Raw genomic sequence first — 20,152 nt, 5'->3', positions numbered from 1 at the left:
GAACGGGTGGAATACTATATTATAACAAGATAGATTATATATAGACACAGAGGGCAAGAGCATCACGCTTCGTTTGAAAACGACGGCCGCTAGCTGCTCAAATTTTGTCAATGCTCATCTGCAGTTTAATCTGCAGATGACCGATATGGCCGGGCTGGTCAGCCAATTGGAAGGGCAAGCACCAAGCAACTTGTTTCACATGCACGGTTTTTTTACAGAAAATTCAACTACGAGTACTATATATATACATCTACAACGAAGACAGAAGGAAACGTGAGATGTTTGTACCACCACGGCACTCCAGGTTCCACAGGCCCTTGATAGTTTGATCCATCTAGAAGAACCGACCGACAGCTGGCACTAGATTCCTCGTCCAATGATAACCTGTCACGGCTAAAAACATGCTGCGCTTTTTCTTCGCCTTCTCGATGGCTGTGTAGACATCGAAGATGGGTATCTTACGTTTTATTGTCTGTCTACTTGTGTCATGAGAACAGGTCGGAAGGACCGGATATACACCCTTCACAGGTCCTGCTAATGACATAGCCCCTTATAGGGCAAGGATGGCCCAACACAGCCTTAGGGCTTGTTCGGTTAGCTCTCAATCCATGTGGATTGAGCGGGATTGGATGGGTTTGAATCCCAAACAAGTCAAACTTCTTCACAATTTTTTCCAATCTCATCCAATCCATGTGTATTGGAAATAACCGAACAAGCCCTTACTGTTTTTTATAGCTAGGATGAGGTAAGGGCTTGTTCGGTTATTCCCAATATATATGGATTGGATGAGATTGGAAAAAATTAATAAGAAGTTTGACTTGTTTAGGATTCAAACCCATCCAATCCCACTCAATTCACATGGATTGAGAGCTAACCGAACAAGCCTTAAGTTGGACTGTTTGGTTTCATTTCTGAGCTCGTTCTAGCTGCTTCAAGAATCTGATTGGTTGTCTATGTCGCATCAACCGGCGCTCGTCTGTTTCGTTGGTTGAATGAACCTATGCGGCTAACTCTGGTTTTGGTGCCAGCCGTGGTTTTGGCGTCAACCGTGGTTTTGGCGCCAAATTGTGTATGGATAGATAGTTTTGACGCCACACTCAATATTATCCATAACATGATTAATCACCAGTTAATTCTGAACACTAGGAAAAACATAAAAAGTTCAATTATTATAAATTCATACAAGATTACATTGTCACTTCATACATTCAAAGTTCCACTATTACAAATACATTTAGAGTTCCAATGTTACACAGAACTACAAGTTTACATTATCTTGAACACTAAACAAAAAATAACTACCAATTGAAACATGATTACAAGTTCTCTCAAGTAATACACAAACTTGACTCTTGAGGCTAATACAACTTTCTTTGGTTCATTTTTTCAACCATGACTCCAAAATATGAACTGTAGCCTTTAACTTGCTTCTTCATAGGTCTGATAGAATTTATAAGAACTGTTTTTGAATCCACACACTTGGTCATTACATTCGTGTCATGTTTCATATATACTAGGTTGTTGCCCACAGAACACCACATACTAAGTCATTAGGCCATATAAAGAAAATGCAAAGTAGTAAGCCTCATATTTCAATAATTCTAGTTTGATCTAGGACATTGACAAACATCATCTGATCCCCTTAGTTGGAGCGCATTGACAACATATTGAAAAACCAATATAACATAGATGAAAAAAATGAAAAAAACTCAACATTGCACAACAGTTAGATTGCAAAACCAAAAGGCCAGGCCAACAAAACAATGAGATGGATGGTAGCCTCACCCAAAACTGACAACCAGTCAACTTAGAAAACAACATAACAGGAGGTGAAAAATACCCAGTGTATATAATATGCTCTAGGGATCATCAATAAAGTCAATACATCATAGTTCTTGAGCTACTTCAAACATCAAACAACTGGTAAAGTCTGGAATACCTTTCAGCAGTCCAGGCCATACAACTTGAACCCAAAAGGGTACATGTGACAGTCATAAAGCATACAACTAAACATCTAAAAACTAGTAAAGTCTAGAATACCATACAACAGGACATGTCATACAGCTTCAACCAAAAAAGGTCCACCTGAAACTCACAAAGCATGTAGGTAAGAATCACACAACTGGCACAGTCTGGAATACCATAAAGTAGGTCAGTTCATATAGCTTCAAGCCATGGCACAGTCTGGAATACCATAAAGTAGGTCAATTCATATAGCTTCAAGCCAACAAGGGTGCAGCTCAAACTCAAAAAGTATACAACTAGAAAACTTGAACCAGCAGAATTGCATTTGGTAGCAAAGAGTAACGTAGGAAGTTTCATACAAGCAAAACTCCAACCAGCTCAAAACGAAGGACCAACAGAATCATATTACATCAAAGTAGTTTCAAACACCATATTAATCACATGATTACATATAATCAAATTACATATGGACATATAGTAGCAAGCCGGTGTACAACTTCATACGAAATTACAATCATGTCCTCAGTTCCTATACATACAAACTACGAAACTTGCCAAGGGCACTGTTGGGGGCCTGCCTTACCGAAGGTCCTCAAAACGGCTTTGCTTCGATACAAGAAAATGTGTTTCAAGCATATAATGAAGGACGATCGAAGCTGGCCTTCGGTTGAAGTGGCGTGTAAGAAGCTTCGTCCATACACGCAAGCGGCGAAGGTGCGAGCCAAGGTCGCTAGCCTCGGCATGGAGAATGCTTCGGATGAAAGGCAACAAAGGAGAAGAAGTTCAAGACTTGTTCAACAAGATACAAAGAGAAAAGACAGTGATGTCCCTGCATCATTTGTAAATCATGTGTGTAAACTTTGTGGGCATGTTTATAATTTACAATGAAGTTGTTCAACTTCCCTATAAATAGTTGAACAGTGTCCTACATAAATTCACCTTTTTGAGGGCCTTAAGCTTCATTTCGCTCAGCCTTCAAAGTATCTTCGAGCTATCTTGTGCAAAGAAGCCGAAGGTACGTTTGTAAACTTGTATAATATGAAGGAAGATATATAGAATAAAAATGCTAAGGCACAAGAGATGAGTTTCATACTTTATTGTCCATCATCATTCCATTCAATACTATTTCATTAACATCTCCTTTTGAAAAACCTTCGTCCTCAAGCTAACACTTTGAAGAAGTGATAAATTAAGGGTGAAGGTGCAAATTTCTCAACTTATGTTGCGTTGTTTTTGATGCCATGTAATAATTAATAACAAGTGACCAACATTGGCGCCCACCTCCGGCGATCTCACAACCACAGTAAGCTACATTATGACGAAGAGCATGGCAAGCCATCAAGCTTCCTCGTCAACATTGTAGAAGCTTGTGCTCCCCATCACTGAGGGCTCGAGCTTCGAACCCAGCAACAAAAAGAAAAAGAAAGAGGCCCAAAGAAGGGTACATCATGTAGGTGTCCAAGGACCCTACATCAGGACTAAGTGGTCCCATATTCCTATCACTTTTTCTCAAGACGATCTTTGTCTAAGGACTATCCACATAGAGATGCTATGGTATCTCATGTGTCATAAAGGGCTTGATGGTACACAATGTCCTAGTTGACACAAGAAGCGTGATAGATATCATATTTGCCAAGGCCTTCAAGCAGATGCAGAAGCTAGAAGATAAGATTCAAGATTCAACTTTTCCTCTATGTGTCATAAAGGTCAGCAAGTGATGGCACTAGGAAAGCTGGCTATGCCCATCACCTTCGGCTATGTCAACAATACAAGGACAGAGGAGGTCATGTTTGAAATAGTTGATATGGATTTCCCATACAATGTAATCATTGTAAGGGGAACTCTCAACATATTCAAAACAGTCTTGCATTCAACTTACCTGTGCATGAAGATACCTAGCAACCAAGGGGTTATATCAGTATATGGCAGCCAAGGGGCAGCAAGAAGGGTACAAGGGACCCTACAAGAGCCTAAGATAGTCTATAACATAGACAAAGCTGAAGCACAAGCTCAAGAATCCGAGAAGCAAATAAAAGAGAAAGCATCTTTGGCAGATCAGCCGAAGCTAGTTCTCCTCTATGAAGATGTTGCAGACCAAAGAGTTTTCTTCAACAATCAGTTAACTTTGGAGCAAGAATTCGATCTCAAAAGATTTTTGTTCCACAACAAGGAAATTTTTGTTTGGTCAGCAAACGACTTGTGTGGAGTTGATAGAAGCATAATAGAGTATGCTCTAGATGTTGACCCGAGCACTCGACCATGAAAGCAGAAGCTTCACAAGATATTAGAGGACAAGGTCGAATGCGTAAAGGCCGAAGTTAAAAGATTTCTTAGTGCTCTAGTTATAAGAGAAGTTGCATATCCGAAGTGGTTAGCTAACACAGTCATGGTTAAGAATTCCAATGGCAAATGGAGGATGTGTATTGGTTTCACATACCTCAACAAAGCATGCCCGAAGGATGAGTTCCCACTACCAAGAATTGATTCTCTAGTGGATGCGCTACTTTGGAGCTCATGAGTTTACTGGATTGCTATTCAGGATACCACCAGATCTAGATGAAGAAGGAAGATGAGCCAAAGACTAGCTTCATAACTCCCAGCGGCACATATTGCTACCTTTGGATGCCTATGGGGCTCAAGAATGTTGGTGAAAGCTTTAGCAGAATGATAGCCAATGTGCTGAGCTCGTAGCTGGGTAGAAATGTCTTAACCTATGTTGATGATATCATTGTGAGAACCACGAAGAAACAAAGCCACATCCCAGATCTCCAAGAAATATTTGCTAATTTTCGAAGGACAAGTTTAAAGTTGAACCCTTAGAAGTGTGTCTTTGGAGTAAAAAGGGCAAATTTCTGGGATGCCTTGTATCAACAAAAGGGATCGAAGCAAACCCATATAAAATTGAAGCCATACTTTGGATGGAGCCGCCGAGGTCAAGAAAAGGGGCTTACAGGCTAGCAAGAAGACTTGCTTCTCTAAACAGGTTTATTTCAAGATCCGCAGAGCGAAGCTTGCCATTCTTCAAAGTATTGAAATCATCAGAAGTTTTTCAGTGGGGGCCTTCTCAGCAGCAAGCTTTCGAAGAGCTGAAGAACTATATGATAAAGCTAACAACACTCTCCCCACCTTCGCTAGGTGTAATACCCAAATTCTAGATTTATAAAAGAAGATGATTAATCATACACTATGAGGATATTCTTATTTGTTTTTATCATTTAATATATGTAAACCATCATGGCTAAAATTCTAAATTAAATATCAAGTAAGAATATACATGCATGCATCTCATGTTGGGTCTTATTTGTGTGATGCATTAATTGTGAAATTTGTCACTCAAAATATATTTTAATCTTAATTTAAATTGAAAATATAGGAGAAGTGTAAAAGAATAGGGAATAAGATAGAAAGATAAAAAAGAGAACGGGAAAACATCACAATTGGGTCGACCCCTTACCTTTTCAGCCCAACTCAGCCTACCGCAGCACCTGGGCACCGACTGGTGGGGCCATGTTGCCAGCTCAACCCCACGTGCAACCGCGTCTCACCAAGCCACCAGCGTGTGGGCCCTGATGGCCAGCCTCAGTCTCTATTACTGACATGCTCACAAGAAGAGGGTATGGCGAGCAGGGCCTAGGAGTCAGCCTCAACCGCTGCCAATCACGTGTGTGCCTGTGCCGATGAGTCGTGTGGCTAGGTCACCAGAGTTCCCTCTCTCGGTTGGTTGCAACGACCTCCATAACCGTCACCGATGAGTCCAGGGCTCGATATGGCCGTCGCCCCACCCTCGGGTCTATCTATTGGGGTTATAAATACCAAGCCATGAAATCCCCTTTCCATAAATGACTCGGTTGAGAGCTTTTACATCAAATCCGATCACCACCATCGACGCCTCCGCGAGTCATAAAGGAGAGGAGACTCACCGACGTTGCCGATCATCTGTGAAGCCGCTCAGGGTTCGGGATTGGGCCTTGGGACCTCACGGTGTCGTGAAGAAGGTGTGTGCCCCCATCCAGCAGGGTCATTGACCTAAGCGTCGAGAACCGTTTACCAACGTTCCAGGGAGTCATGGAGGCACGAATCACCACGGACAAGGCGACAACCACGTGAAATTCGGTATGGGTTCCCCTATTATGTTCGCTTTGTCCCTATAGTAGTGGGTGTGGGCCACCGAGAATTGCTATCCGGAGCTTGGCGATGGCGCGACACTACTGCTCGCCGTGGCCTGGTGTCGGGGCCCATTAATCGATGCCGTGTGAGGGTAGGTCTGACTCGAGGTGATGAGTGGATCATGTATAGCCTATCAGATCATGGTATGGAGCCCCGGTGCTCGAACTGGGTGTTGCCGGCAATGGCGCCGTCGTGGGTGCCACACGCCACCATACTCCGATGTCGAGTGATGAGAGGGAGATTGAAGGGAGATGCTCATCCATTGATCCGGATTTAACGATGTAGATTAAATCACACATACCTTTTCGTTTCAATGAAGGGTAGCCATCCAATTTGAATTAGATGGATGAGATTAGAAATTCAGATACATCTTCGTTTCATAAAATCCAAACCATACAAAGTAGATCTAACAACCACCACACCTCCACTCACTCGGTCACGGGTCATTTTACTAAAGAGCCCTCCAAGAATTATAAAATAAACCCACTGTTGACCCAGATCAATAAAAATAACAGTTAAGCCCTTTCATAAGTAGGTCCCTGGAATTTACAGTTAAACCCTTGGAGACTATTTTAGAGTATAAAATTTATACAAAGGTGAATAGAAACTTGTATAACTCACAACTTTCTCATGTTAACTCCGATTTGATCCGTTCAAATTGCATTAGCTTCATAATAAAATTATCTATGCAGTAACAAACATTATATTGTCATATCACATACTCTTTTATTTAGATATTTATTTACCCTATATATAGTAGGTTAATCTTTCTAATCAAAGTAATATGTTCCTAATTTTAATTTGAATAGAAGATAATCTCTAACTAAGATGATCTTTAATGCATATCTCACATGATTTATAAATCAACTAAGAATCTGGTTTTTCATAGTTAAGCACCTAAAACTTCATCGAACTATATCTTTTCAACCATAACTCTTATGCTAGTGATTCTCAAACCTGTGATCTCGTAGCGACACATAGAACATTATTATGCAGTTTGTTCTTATGCTTGGTGTGATGTTAATTTCTCCTATGCGATGTTTGTTTGTATTATTGCGAGTAGACGAGCAAGTAATTGAGGAGCCCGGAGCACAACAAGTTGAAGATCCTGAGCAGGAGCTCGGTGTAGGCAAGTTGTGCCCTTGATCACTCTTCTTTACCCAATAATGTTCTTGTTAATCACTTTGACATGCTCAGGTTAACTTGATGGGACCTAATAGGTTACCCTAGTTTGGTTTACTCTATGCTTGCTTACCAATGAACTAATGAATATTATCTATTATTGCTCTATGTGGTTTTGGGTGTTATGACACATATTATTCATGATTATGCTTTATCATTGTTACTGGATTATTTATTGTTCATGATAAGATTATGGTGTTAATTAGAACATGGAGCTTAACTTGAGATAACAATGCTACCACAAGGGTGGAATGGGACACCCTTGGCTTATTAATTAGTAAAGCTAGTGTGAGTTATTCCTTTCCCGAAAAGGGCAAGCAGAGTGGAGGAGTGTAGCTGTAGGGAGGTCCTCGGGTCTGACTGTCTTTTTAGCTTTACAAACGAGGGATTCCTATATCGCCTTTGACCTAGAATCCATAGCGGGTTCTCTCCTCTAGTGGAACTTTGGAAAGGCCTCGTAGTGCTACCCTGCCTCGCCTCCTCGGTAGAGGTGTATGGGAATTATAACCCCATGGCAGATGGGTATCACAACTTGTGGGTAAAGATGTGCAACCTATATAGAGTGTAAAACTGGTATATCAGCCATGCTCACGGTCAAGAGCGACTCATGACTCTCGCATGATTAACTTATGGAATTAAACGTAATATGTCATCTGTATAGCATTGTGGGATTTATTATAATGGTGATCTCTTATTTAATTGGGATGGTATACACTTACACATTGTAACTGGTAATAAAAATTTGACCAACTTATTAAAAGCAATGCTCAGCCTTAACCCTTATTTGTTGGTAAGCCTTACACTTGACATGAGCCCCCAACGCAAGTGAGCTCATGCATATTATTCCCCACACTTGTTGAGCGATGAACATATGTGAGCTCACTCTTGCTATAAACCCCTGAGGTAAAGAGCAGGTGCCCCCGGAGGAGGAGTACTACGATGAGTTCGATGAGATCTAGGTGTCATCTCCCAGTTAGTTATTGGCGCCGAGGAAATGATTATCTTAGTTCAATTTATTTATTATCAGATACTTTGTAAGACATTTTCGTTATGTAATAAAGATTTTGACATTTGTCTCTATACACTGAGTCATTGTATGTGTGGATCTTTTCTTGGCACACATATGAGACGCACCCGGGTTTGCCCTTAATTCCAGGTGTGACACCAGGGGCTCCTTTGTTGATCTATGTATTAGCTTCGCAGTCTATTATGAGTGCCACCCTGGTTCAGGAGATGGTGTATGAAGGCGTCAAGAGGCAAATGCCACTTTACTTTGTGTTCGAAGTATTGAGCCCATCCAAGACAAACTATATAGCAATGGAAAAAGCTTTATACGCAGTCTTAATGGCCTTGAGAAAGCTTTGGCACTATTTTCAGTCATACAACATCCTCGTACCTTCGTCCCAGACACTTAAAGATATCATAAGAAACAGAGAGGCTTTGGGCCGAATTAGAAAATGGGTAGTTGAACTCAATGAGTTCGTCATAGATTTTGTGCACAGATCATCTATCCAGTCCCAAGCACCGGCAGACTTCATTGCTGATTGGACTCCTAGCCCACAAGACGAAGCTAGTTCATCATACAAAGTTGTCTGGACAGTTTTCTTTGATAGTTCATGGGGGTCCTTTGGGCCTGGTGTGGCGGAACCGCCCGAATTATTCCAACTTAAGTGCCTAAGTCCCACCTTAGAGGCTAGACCACACTTAAGTAGGAATAAAACGTCAGTCCCTCGGATCTAGTCCGATAAAGCCACTTACCAGGATCGAATACCACTAGCTCACTCGAAGGTGAGGCACAGAGAAATACAATAAAGCATAATACCACAAATTTAATAAGTATCATTAGTGATTACATTATCGGAGTTTCAGAAATAATAATCATAAATTTTAATGCAGCGGAAATAACTAACGGAGAAAACCGAGTAACATGGCGAAGCCTGGCCACGCTACTCCTCCTGGTCCTCTTCTGCGGAAGCAGTAACCCACTCGACCATCTATCCCGGTGGCAGGGATGGAGGCCAAGTCACACCAGCAACAAATCATCCTAAGGAGTACCTGCAAAAAATTGTGCCACAAGCAAGGCTGAGTATACTAATACTCAGCTAGACTTACCCGGTGTGAGGAGTCTACTCCTCTACCTCTAGACATGCAGCTGTTTGGCTGAGGGGTTTGGTTTGCCAAAAGCACTAGCTGAGTCTAAAATCAAGTTTTAGCTTTTCAAGTTTTTGTATGATCCTTTTTAGACTAGATGAGTACCTAGCTACTCATACATGATATCAAACATTTTTAAGCAATCAACCTTTTTGCCAGTCAACTCATTTCCACTTATTACTTAATGTAGCAGCATGGATCAAGCAATCTCATTAGCTGCGAGAAGCAGACGATTCGAATCGAGTTTTTAAACCTTGCAAGGTAAACCTAAACACACGACATGTAGGGGCACTCCGTCCCCACACACATCAACCGTCCCCATCGATTCCCTGGCAACAGAAAGGGGCTCACCGCCTTGGCGTACAATGCCTCACTGACCCCGACTGCCGTCGTACAGTGACCGCACTTGTACCCACCATAACCGGAATGGGAGACCATGTCTCAGGTCGCATGAGGAGGGCAATCTGCGGGCAGGTTCACTCAGGTACTAGGCTTACCGATTTACCATATTTCTCGGCATGTGTTTAGTACGTTCAAACGCTTGACACACGATACCACACCTTAATCCTTATTCCAATTTCCGTCTCGTAGACAACGCATCCCCATGGACCGTTGTCCATAGACCACCATCATTATGATATCAAAATGGATACAACCAATTCCCGACCTCGCGCGAGTGCTAGAAAAATCACTCGACTTCTACCGAGATCCCTAATTAGCAAAGCAGCTACTCGACCTAGCATACTAGTATCCATCTCAAAGGGAATCCTGAGTTCATGCAACTAGGGTTTCATTCAACTCCTACACTTAAGTGCACGGTACAAGCCTACAAACATTAAGTGCAGTAAAATAGCATATATAACGGTTATGCATAAAACCGGGGCTTGCCTTTAATTTAACACTTAGAGAGTGTTTGCTGGGGAGGTACTCGCTTGGCGAGCATCCACTGGTTAAGTCCATCCTTCCTGGGGTCGTTCACCGACTGCATCTTGTGGTTGGCACCACATCACTAGCTCAATCATCATCTCTCGGTCCTATATGAGGTGCAAGATGCATATGTATGAATATAATGAAAGTAGCACAAAAATAGCACAAGATTTACAAGGACGCAGTGGCGAACTAAACAATAAAATGGAAGACACCGTAACAATCACATGTTCGCTTTAGTTATCTACACATTATCGACGTTCAGCATTAACACCATTAAAAGACGACAACATGTTTATTTATTTACGCAACACAATTATAACATCACAAGCGCGCACATTTTATTTATTTGGACACGACTTTTTATTAGTTCTCCTATTGATCACACACAAGCATCACTGATAACACAATTTAATAGAGGACATAAGCGTCAATATCTATGGAACTCCTATATCGCAATCACTAGAGAAAGGAACATATAAAACAAGACACACATGTCATCTCTAGCCTAACCATGACAAGTCTATATTACTTAAGAGCAAACCAAACATTTTTAGCGAGAAGGGTGAACTAACCATCAAAAGCGCACTAGCAAAATTTTTGGACAGCAATACAGCAGTTGCTTGTTTTAATCATAACTCTTCAATGGTTAGTCCAAAAATATCAAACTAGGACTTTCTGGAAAGCTTAAAAAGTGCTCTACAACTTTGGTATTGTCATCACAACCTGATTAAACACTTAGCAAGGTCGAATTGTGCAAACACAACAGCACTGTCCAGATTTGGACAGATTCTGACTTGCAACTTAAAAAATTCACAACTAAAGATTCAGACATCCAAACAAAGTGATATTAGACTTTTTGGAAATCTAATTAAATGTTCTACAAATTATTTATAAACATCTCAAGGTGATTCAATATGTAATTTAGGAATAAAGACATTAGAAGGCTTTGCTGTCCAGAATTGGACAGATTCAGTCTTCAGACTTTAAACATCCATAACTTAATCTTCAGATCACCAAAAAGAGTGATCCAAGACTTTTTGGAAAGCTTGGCAGTTGCACTACATAACTTTTATAATCACCAAGAAGTGATTCTGTGCTTAACTGAATCAAACAACGCAGTTTTCAAAATATGTTCTGACGGTGGACAGAACACAACAACCAAGTTGTAAAATTCATAACTCTTAAACCGTCAGGACTTTAGTTATGAAATTTTAACACAAGCAAGATAAGAAAAGAACCTACAACTTTCTTATAATGACCATGAACAGATTATAAAATTAAATTGAACAAACAATACAGTTTCTGAAATCTGTACAGAATTTGGACAGATTCAGTTACTGAATTTGTAAAAAGCATAACTCCTAAACCGTCAGACCTATGGCTGTCAAATTTTAACACCAGCAAGATAATAAAGTTATCTACCACTTTTCTATAGCACATATCTACAGAAAACATAATTTAGTTCATCAAACATACAACACAACTAAAACAGCGCGTGTAGTCTAAAACAACAATCAATAAATTTCAGCTCCTATATAATTCAAGAATTAGTCGTGTTCTAGAGACTTGAATTATTCTAACACTTCACCGTTGATTAGAGTTAAATTAGTCAAATTAGGACCATCAAGTTGACTCATAAATTTTATCCATGTCATTTGGTATCTCTACTACCCTATAAGGGTCCAAGGAGGGCGTCCACCGTGCCCCCGCTCCCGTCATCTCCGCCGAGATGCCAGCGATGCTCGCGCCCCCATCCTCCCCGACATCCTTTGCGCCGTCATTCTCGCCTCCGCGCCCCTCCATTCTCGCCCCCGCGCCCTGCCTCCCACCCCTTTCCCCGTGCACGCACCCCATCCCCAATCCCTCCGTGCCAGCCTCGCCCGTACACATGTGGCAAGGGGCCGCCACCCGATGGCGTGTCATCGCGATCCACTCCCCCCTCTGCTCGCCATGGAAGGCCGACGCCGCCATCCGAAATCTCCGTGGCCACCCGCACGACCGCGCGATCGACTCCCCCACGCCCGATCTGCTCTCCATGGAAGGTCGTCCCCGCGTTCTGCTCTCCATGGAAGCCCAGTGCCGTCCTTTAGAAATCTCTGCGCCCACCAGATATTATTGGACCGGATGCTGCTCGACCAGCTGGCCGGCGAGGCCCTGCGGGAGCTGCTGCACGCGGTGCAGGGCACCCTGTTCTGCCGCTCCACCGCCGAGCGCCTGCGCCGGAGCTGCTGCACGCGGTGCAGGGCACCCTGTTCTGCCGCTCCACCGCCGAGCGCCTGCAGTTCTGTTTTGCATTTATTGAGTTCTCTGATGAAGGTATTACATATTGATCTACTACTCAGATTCCTTTTTTATGTAATCAAATCTTCTTTTGATGAATTTTATGTTCTGTTTTTTTTTTCTGTAGAGGGCGCCAGAACTGCGCTTAACCTGGGAGGCACAATTTTTGGTTTCTACCCTGTTAGAGTTTTGCCGTCAAAGACGGCTATCTTACCTGTTAATCCAAAGTTTCTTCCCAGGGTGAGCAGTATCTCACTTGTTTCATGCCATGATATCATTAAGTATCCTACTATTCCACAATATGCTAATACTGGTGGTTTTGGGTTTGTCGCGTAGACGGATGACGAGAAGGAAATGGTCATGCGAACTGTTTATCGTACAAACATAGATAAGATGGTATTGTCTCTTATCTATGCCATAAAGCTTACTGCTTTTCACTTATTGCTTTTTTTCATTGATGCTTAGTATTTTATGGTCCTAGATCTTGGGTACATGTTTCTGAAGCTGACACTATCAGTTTGATGCTTTGGTGATCTCATTTGCCTCTTCATCATGTAGGTTACTCAGTTAGATGTAAAGAAATTCTTTGAAGAACTTTGCGGTGAGGTGAGCATTGGACTCTTGGGTTTGTGAAATTCTGCCGTTTGTGAAATTCTGCCTCTCCACGGCAGGAATAGACGTGATGGCTGCCAAGAATTATTGGAGGTACATCGACGCCCGACAGCTGCAGTAGGGATGGTGGTCGCCGTGCCGACAGTGGTGGGGATGGCCCTTGCGGCGACCATTTCTATTGCTGTGTTGTGATAAGAAGATAACTTGTTTTTTTAAGATTCAGTGTTTTATTCTGTTTTGTGTAACTGTATATCGTATTCATGTCCAATAATAAAAAATACTATAACTAAATGTTCAATTGCAGAGACAATGCTTATATGACCATGTCTGTTACTTCATCCTGTGCTACTGGTACATAGTTGGTAAGTGTTTCATGTTCTACTAGAAAATGAACATAACATGAAGCAGACATTTCAGTTTTATTTTCTTGGAGTTAATTACCGGTTCACCTTGAAGTTATTGTTATTTATATATTCCAATTTTATTTTCTTCTTGGAGCGAATTACCAGTTCGTCTGGAAGTTACTATTATCTATAACTTTATATGGTATGTGATGCTATCATCCGTGTTTTCACTTTCTATATACCCTCTATCCCAATGTGCTCCATATTCTATCAAACCGAAACAACAGTATGATATTATATCCCTTGCAACGATCCAAGAACTCTATGATATATGACCATGCTCTCATTTTTATTTGCATTTTGTAATTGTCTATTCCAGCTTTATGGACAACCAGCGCTGGCATCCTCGTGCTCGGATTCGCCTCCGAACGGGGCCAATCTCGAGGACACCGTCGCAACTGAGGTGACGCGGGCCAAGGGCCTCTGGATGGTGGGGAGGCGGCGGTGGCGACGGTGGGGTGCAGCTCACTAACAAGCTCGAGATCTTCAAGATCGACAACTTCGATCCCAATGCCTATGTGTAGTCCAAGTGCCAGACCGTGAACGAGAAGGTGAGCCTGGCTACCTGCCATCTCTCATCTGGCTGCGTTGCGAGGTCCTGCATAATATGTGTGACTTCCATGTTTGGACAGTGGAGTTGGTTCATGAAAATAAGGGGGTGTTTGCCAGGTTCCAGCTCCAGTGGGAGCTATAGTTTATAATATCAATTTAATTGGTTTTAAAAATATTTTAATCTAAATAATAAACAAAATGAGTTATCTAAATGTCTTCTAAAGTCTTACAACTTCAGCTTCATGATTTTCTGGAGCACCTAATGATCTGCTCCACCAACTCCACCAAATTTCATAGAACTGAAGCTGTCCCAAACTGATTTGTAAAAATCCTCCAAGTTTATCTAACCTCATTTCTTGCATTGTCCTTGCCACTGGCGTTTGAGAATTGTATTCAAACATGAGGTTTAACTGTGAGATTTTTGCGTTTTTCTACTGTAAAATTTTTAGTTTAGAATCTGGTATCCTGTGGAGTTGGAACTTCTCAGGCCATATAAGTGGTGATTGATGCCTTTAGGTTCTTTGTTCCTTCCTTGGTTATGATAATTGTTTGGACAACCAAAGCATGATCACATTTTCCATTCAACAAATTGTTATTTATTTCTTGTGTTTCAGGAAATGGGGCTACTTGAGATTAAACATGGACTGCTACAAGTTGCAGAGACGTTAGATTTTCTTCATACAAGAAGCAGGCGGGTAGCGATGGTTATCCTAGGTGGAAACCTGACTCAAGGTGAGCTCTATTTCGATCAGGCACATCACACTAGCTGGTCCTGTAGATTTAATATGTGAATCAGAGGAGATAGAATAATCGCATTTTAATGTTTCTTTAGAAGTCTTTCAGTGTAGCATGTTGCCAATGCTTTTCAGTGATTTCTCCCAAGTATACTTTTTTTATGAATTGCACGGTAAGGATTGACGAAGTAATCTGGAAATTGAAATTAGAATTACGGGTTGTCGTTGTTTCCAAAAAAAATTATATTTCATTTGATGTTTGGTTCACTATTGGTTGCCACATTATTCAGAATATATAAGGAGATTCCAGTAAGAATTTTATTCTTTACCTTTGCATCAGATGCCCAATTTTATAGATAATTTGGACATATTTCTTCAAAGAAACTTTTCTCCCTCTATGCATTTGTCTGTACACTGTAAAGTTCATTTCTGTTCTTCATTCATAAATAAAATCTGTATTCTTATTCTGTTCATGGACACCATTTATTTTAGGAAGAACTTATGAAAGTTGAGGACAGAGATGGATTAGAAGGAGAGATGTTGTTGAAACAACAGTCATTTCTTGATCTCAATGTGAGAAATACCTCTGTCCTATAAGTTTTGATTCCTTGATCTCAATGTGAGAAATACCTTCGATCCAACCACATGTAACTTCCATTTTCAACAAATATAGCATTCCATCTGTCATATAAACTCTATCTCATCTGTCCTTTTCTTCCTATATATTTTTCCTTGCTTCATATAAGCACCCTTGTTCTCATTATCCTATAAATGGGTTGTCAGATTTATGCACATGAATTGTTATATGCAGGGGTTGGAAATCTACAGATGGTAGTCATTTTCACTTTCCATTCCAAATTCTTTGCATTAACTATGATTCGGCTTCACAATCCTGTTTAAACAATATATTTAACTTATTTGTCTACTTATCTTGATTCAGTTATTTAAATCAGTGATTACTTAAGGGTATCACTGTTACTTTACAACAAACTGGACATAACCTTTTTATGTCATCATGTCTGAGAACTAAATCATGAAATAATTTGTTGCAGAGTCGACTTTTTATATCTCCAAGAATATTTGGGTTTTACACAAATATTTTTGGCCACAAAACAAAATTCTTTTTTCTTTGCGAAGATATTCACTACATCGTACAGGTCCCTACGACCTTATCTTCAATGGGAAGTCCATCTCTGGTGATTATTCTTTGAAAGGACAGATGAATGAAGGCAAAAGCATGGAGCAGAGCAACTGGACAGTTAAGGGAGACTAAAGTTCCATTTCCAGTCTTTTGTCTCATTCAGTGGCACATAAGCATGTACATTTTCTTGCATGATTTTTTATCCTTTACATTTGACTTAGTATTCAAATAATCATAATTGAAATAAATTGACCTATCTTCATGATTAGTATTATTGTAAAGGTTTATAACATGGTCGAACAACTAGCGCATTTAAATAAGTTGTAACTATGTGATACATAAAAACTGTCGCAACAAACAGGCACTTCCACTATATGCTATTAAGCCTATGCTTTACCTCTACACACGTGGATGAATCCTTAACATACTCGAGTCAACCACATTGCCAGGCTGTTATTGTTTTGGTCCTAGCCCAATATTCCTGTTTTGATTTAGAATTATATATGGATAGGTCTGGATCCTGTTCATACTAACTTATCTGTGCAAGACCTTAGTAGGAATTAAGAATCTAGAGACACTTCTCGTTTTTAGGTTTGGATCCTGTTCATAGTGACTTATCTGTGCATGGCCTTAGAAGGAATTAAGAATCTAGCGACACTTCTTGTTTCTAATCATGGACTCAAAAATAGAACTTTTTTTTAACAAACTCAGCCATGAAACTTTTACTCTACCTCCGTCATCTACTTTTGATCTTGGCAAATTTAGTCACCTGCATGAAGCAGGGAAAGGCTAAATGGATTCATTCATATTTTTTTTACTCACATCAATGGACATTACATGTCCTGTTAGTGCCTTTATTCTTTTTATTTGATTGGCTTCCTCGAAAAAGTACTACAATCTCAGTTGTAGTCTCGACTTGGAAGTTGCACAAAAACATATATAATTCGGTACTGTCATATCAGACAAATTACTGATGTCACTGCCTATTGAAGTTTATTAGTTGTTAGTCTGGTACTTTGGTTTGTAGTTATAGGCTCAAAGTGTTACAAAGTTTCTAAATATATAATATCTTTCCCACTTCAGTTTTAGCTGTAAGTACGCTATAATAATATCACTGTATTCTTCTTTCCAGGCATGTAGCATTTGCAAATTTAAAGTATAAATCTTATGTCACTCCAAAGGACGAGGCTAAAGTTAAGATCGATGATGTTGATCGCATACTTCTAACTTATCGAAAGCGTGCAAGGTCTGTTGCCATGTATGGATTTATGATTGGTTGCTCTGTTTTCTGTCCATAATTAGTTGATATGGTGAATCGAGGACAAATGAGTAAATAACACAAACTTAGACATATTCTTATCATGTACCTTTGTGTAATTTGGTGCTCCAATGTACCAGATTCTAAAGAAAACTTCATTGATAATATATGTGTTCTTTTTTATGTAATCGGTGTGCGCTCACATTTTGTTGAATATTTGTGTGCCGTCGCAACGCACGGGCACCTAACTAGTTACTAGCTTAATTGCACAACCAAAACTATACATGCAGGAATTTTTCAGCTTGCAAGCACAAGAACACTTAACTCAATCATCAAGCACAATCAGGGACAGTTACTACAAATTCTCATTTCCAAACTGCAATGGTTTGGTTATCAAACACAACTATCACATGCTTATGTTATGTAAGTTGGTTACCATGAAAGAGACACTTTAATAATGTAAATTAGCATGTGACGATAAGTTAATTCTAGACTCTTTACCTCTCGCAACACATGATCATTTTAATGTCATCAAGGTGCCACAACATCATACGAGGACATATGCATACTAGTTTCTAGTTTTACATCTACAACTTATTTACTAGTTATTTTCAACCACTTAATCGGCATTGATCGAATTAAACCTCTAACTCAACAATTTGGGCACCATAAATTTCAGAATTCTACCGAGACATCTAGCGTCACATAGAGAGTCTACTAATTAACCTGCAACCACTTGAAGTACCGGAAACACCTACATATACAATTACTTAACGCAATTGAATTCCTCTATTTAACAAGAGTTGGCTAACACAGCATAAAAAAATAGTAATTCATACACAAGTTCATATTTTTCTCAATCATAACACCATGAGACCAACAGAACTAGTTTCACCATTTTAGACATCTTAACTTAAAATATAGCTAAAAGTAATTCAATTAGTTTTCTTAACTACTTTTCTATATTAGGTCACTTAACTCCCAATTAATCAACATACCATATTTCCTTTGACGCAATAGGTAGAGCACGACTACTTGTTCCTAATAATCTTTGGGTATCAACAATTAATTGCCTATGGTATTTATCTGACTCGAAAACATAGAGAAGGCGACGACTACTACGGCATGTCGTCACCTCATCTTAATCGCATAATCAATTTTAGCTTTACTGATCGAGTCTGCCGACTAACCGTTTAAACTAGTAAAACCTATCCTTCGCATCAAACAACACATCACACATCTTCCTATCGAAACGTAAAAACATCCGAGTTCTTTTCTACTTCCTTTTTCTTTCGCCACAAACTTCAATCCATACCAATACAATTTTTAAACACGCACCACATCGACCAATTTATACGAATCGACGACCACCAATCTCTAACTCGAAATCATGAGCACGACCATATTACGACCTACCGCCAAAACATTTCAACCGCATCTATATAATTTATTAATCAAGTCAATCGAGAGCAACATGGCTCACCATAAACAAACCCAATCGGCGTTTGCAAGAACGACGGTGATTCCGATTTGTGCATCGCTACGACATCGACGAGCGTCGAGCGGTTTGCCTTCTCCACGCAAAACACGGGGTTATCTCCTCCACAAAAATAAAACAAAGCAGCACACATACATAATTAATCATAGGAAAATAATGTCGATGCGGAATCGAACAAGGAGCGTCGCGGTCTCACCGGGGTGGACGACGACTACAACGGGGCTGCGAAAAACAGCAAACACCCGGCGGGCATCCCGACGTGCTATTCGCTGCGCCGCAAACACGAGAGCGATGACTCGCGACGGGGAAGTGGAGAATGAACTGGAGGGCTGCTGCAGCGCGCGGCTTGCTGCGCATTTTGCCGAACAGCCGGCGGGCACCACGACGAGCAGCGAGGAAGGGGGCTCGCTGTTTGGGGAGGGAGAGTCGCGCAGAGGCGCTGCGCGGGGCGCCGGCCATGGAGGAAATGGAGCTCTTGCTGGATTTCCATGGGAGAGTAGGGCGCAGGGAAGAATCGGCCATGGCAAGAGCAGTTTGGGGGAGGGAGATGCTGCTGCAATTTCTGGGCGCCAAGGAGGAAGAGCAGGGGCGCCATGGGAGGGAGCTGCTGCGTCGCCATGGACAGGGAGGCAGCGCCATGAGGAAACTCGAGCTCGAGCCATGGGGAAGGGAAGGGAGCTCGCTGGGGCATCTCCTGCGCCATGGGAGGAAGCAGGACGCCATGACTGGGGGGGCGCGTGGAGCAGGGAGCCTGCTGGTGGCCTTGCTGCCGTGAAGCAGGGAAGAAGAAAGGCAAAGGAAGAAGAAGGGGGAGGGGATGAGGAGCTGGACTGTTCTCCTGCAGGGAGCGAGCGCCAGAGAGGAAGAAGGGTAGAGGACGCCATGGACAGGAGCTCGACGGCCATGGGAGGAGAGGAGGAGCCGAGCTCCCTGCGCTGGGGAAGAAGGCCCCTCGCTGCGCGTGGGGGAAGAAGCCAGGGAGATGGAGCCGCTGCTGCTCCATGCGCCTGTGAACGGAGAGGAGGGAGGCTGCAGGGAACCTGGACGCCAGGGGATTCCTTGCTGCGGGAGGTGCCGAGCTCCATGGGAGAAGAGCTGAGCTCCCAGCTGCCACCGTGAGGAAGAAGGAGGCAGGGAGAAAGAAAGTGGCGGCTAGGGGTGTAGGTGAATAAAAGCCAAGCAAGGAAGGAGCACCTCTATTTATAGAAAATGGCTAGGGTTAGGGTTCTTTAGTGGGCCTAGTGGGCCGGGCTGGATTTGACCCAAACACGTACTCGG

Source organism: Zea mays, chromosome 6 (genome assembly GCF_902167145.1).
Source record: "Zea mays cultivar B73 chromosome 6, Zm-B73-REFERENCE-NAM-5.0, whole genome shotgun sequence".
In the NCBI taxonomy this organism is placed as follows: Eukaryota; Viridiplantae; Streptophyta; class Magnoliopsida; order Poales; family Poaceae; genus Zea; species Zea mays.
This window is presented reverse-complemented; position numbering follows the sequence as displayed.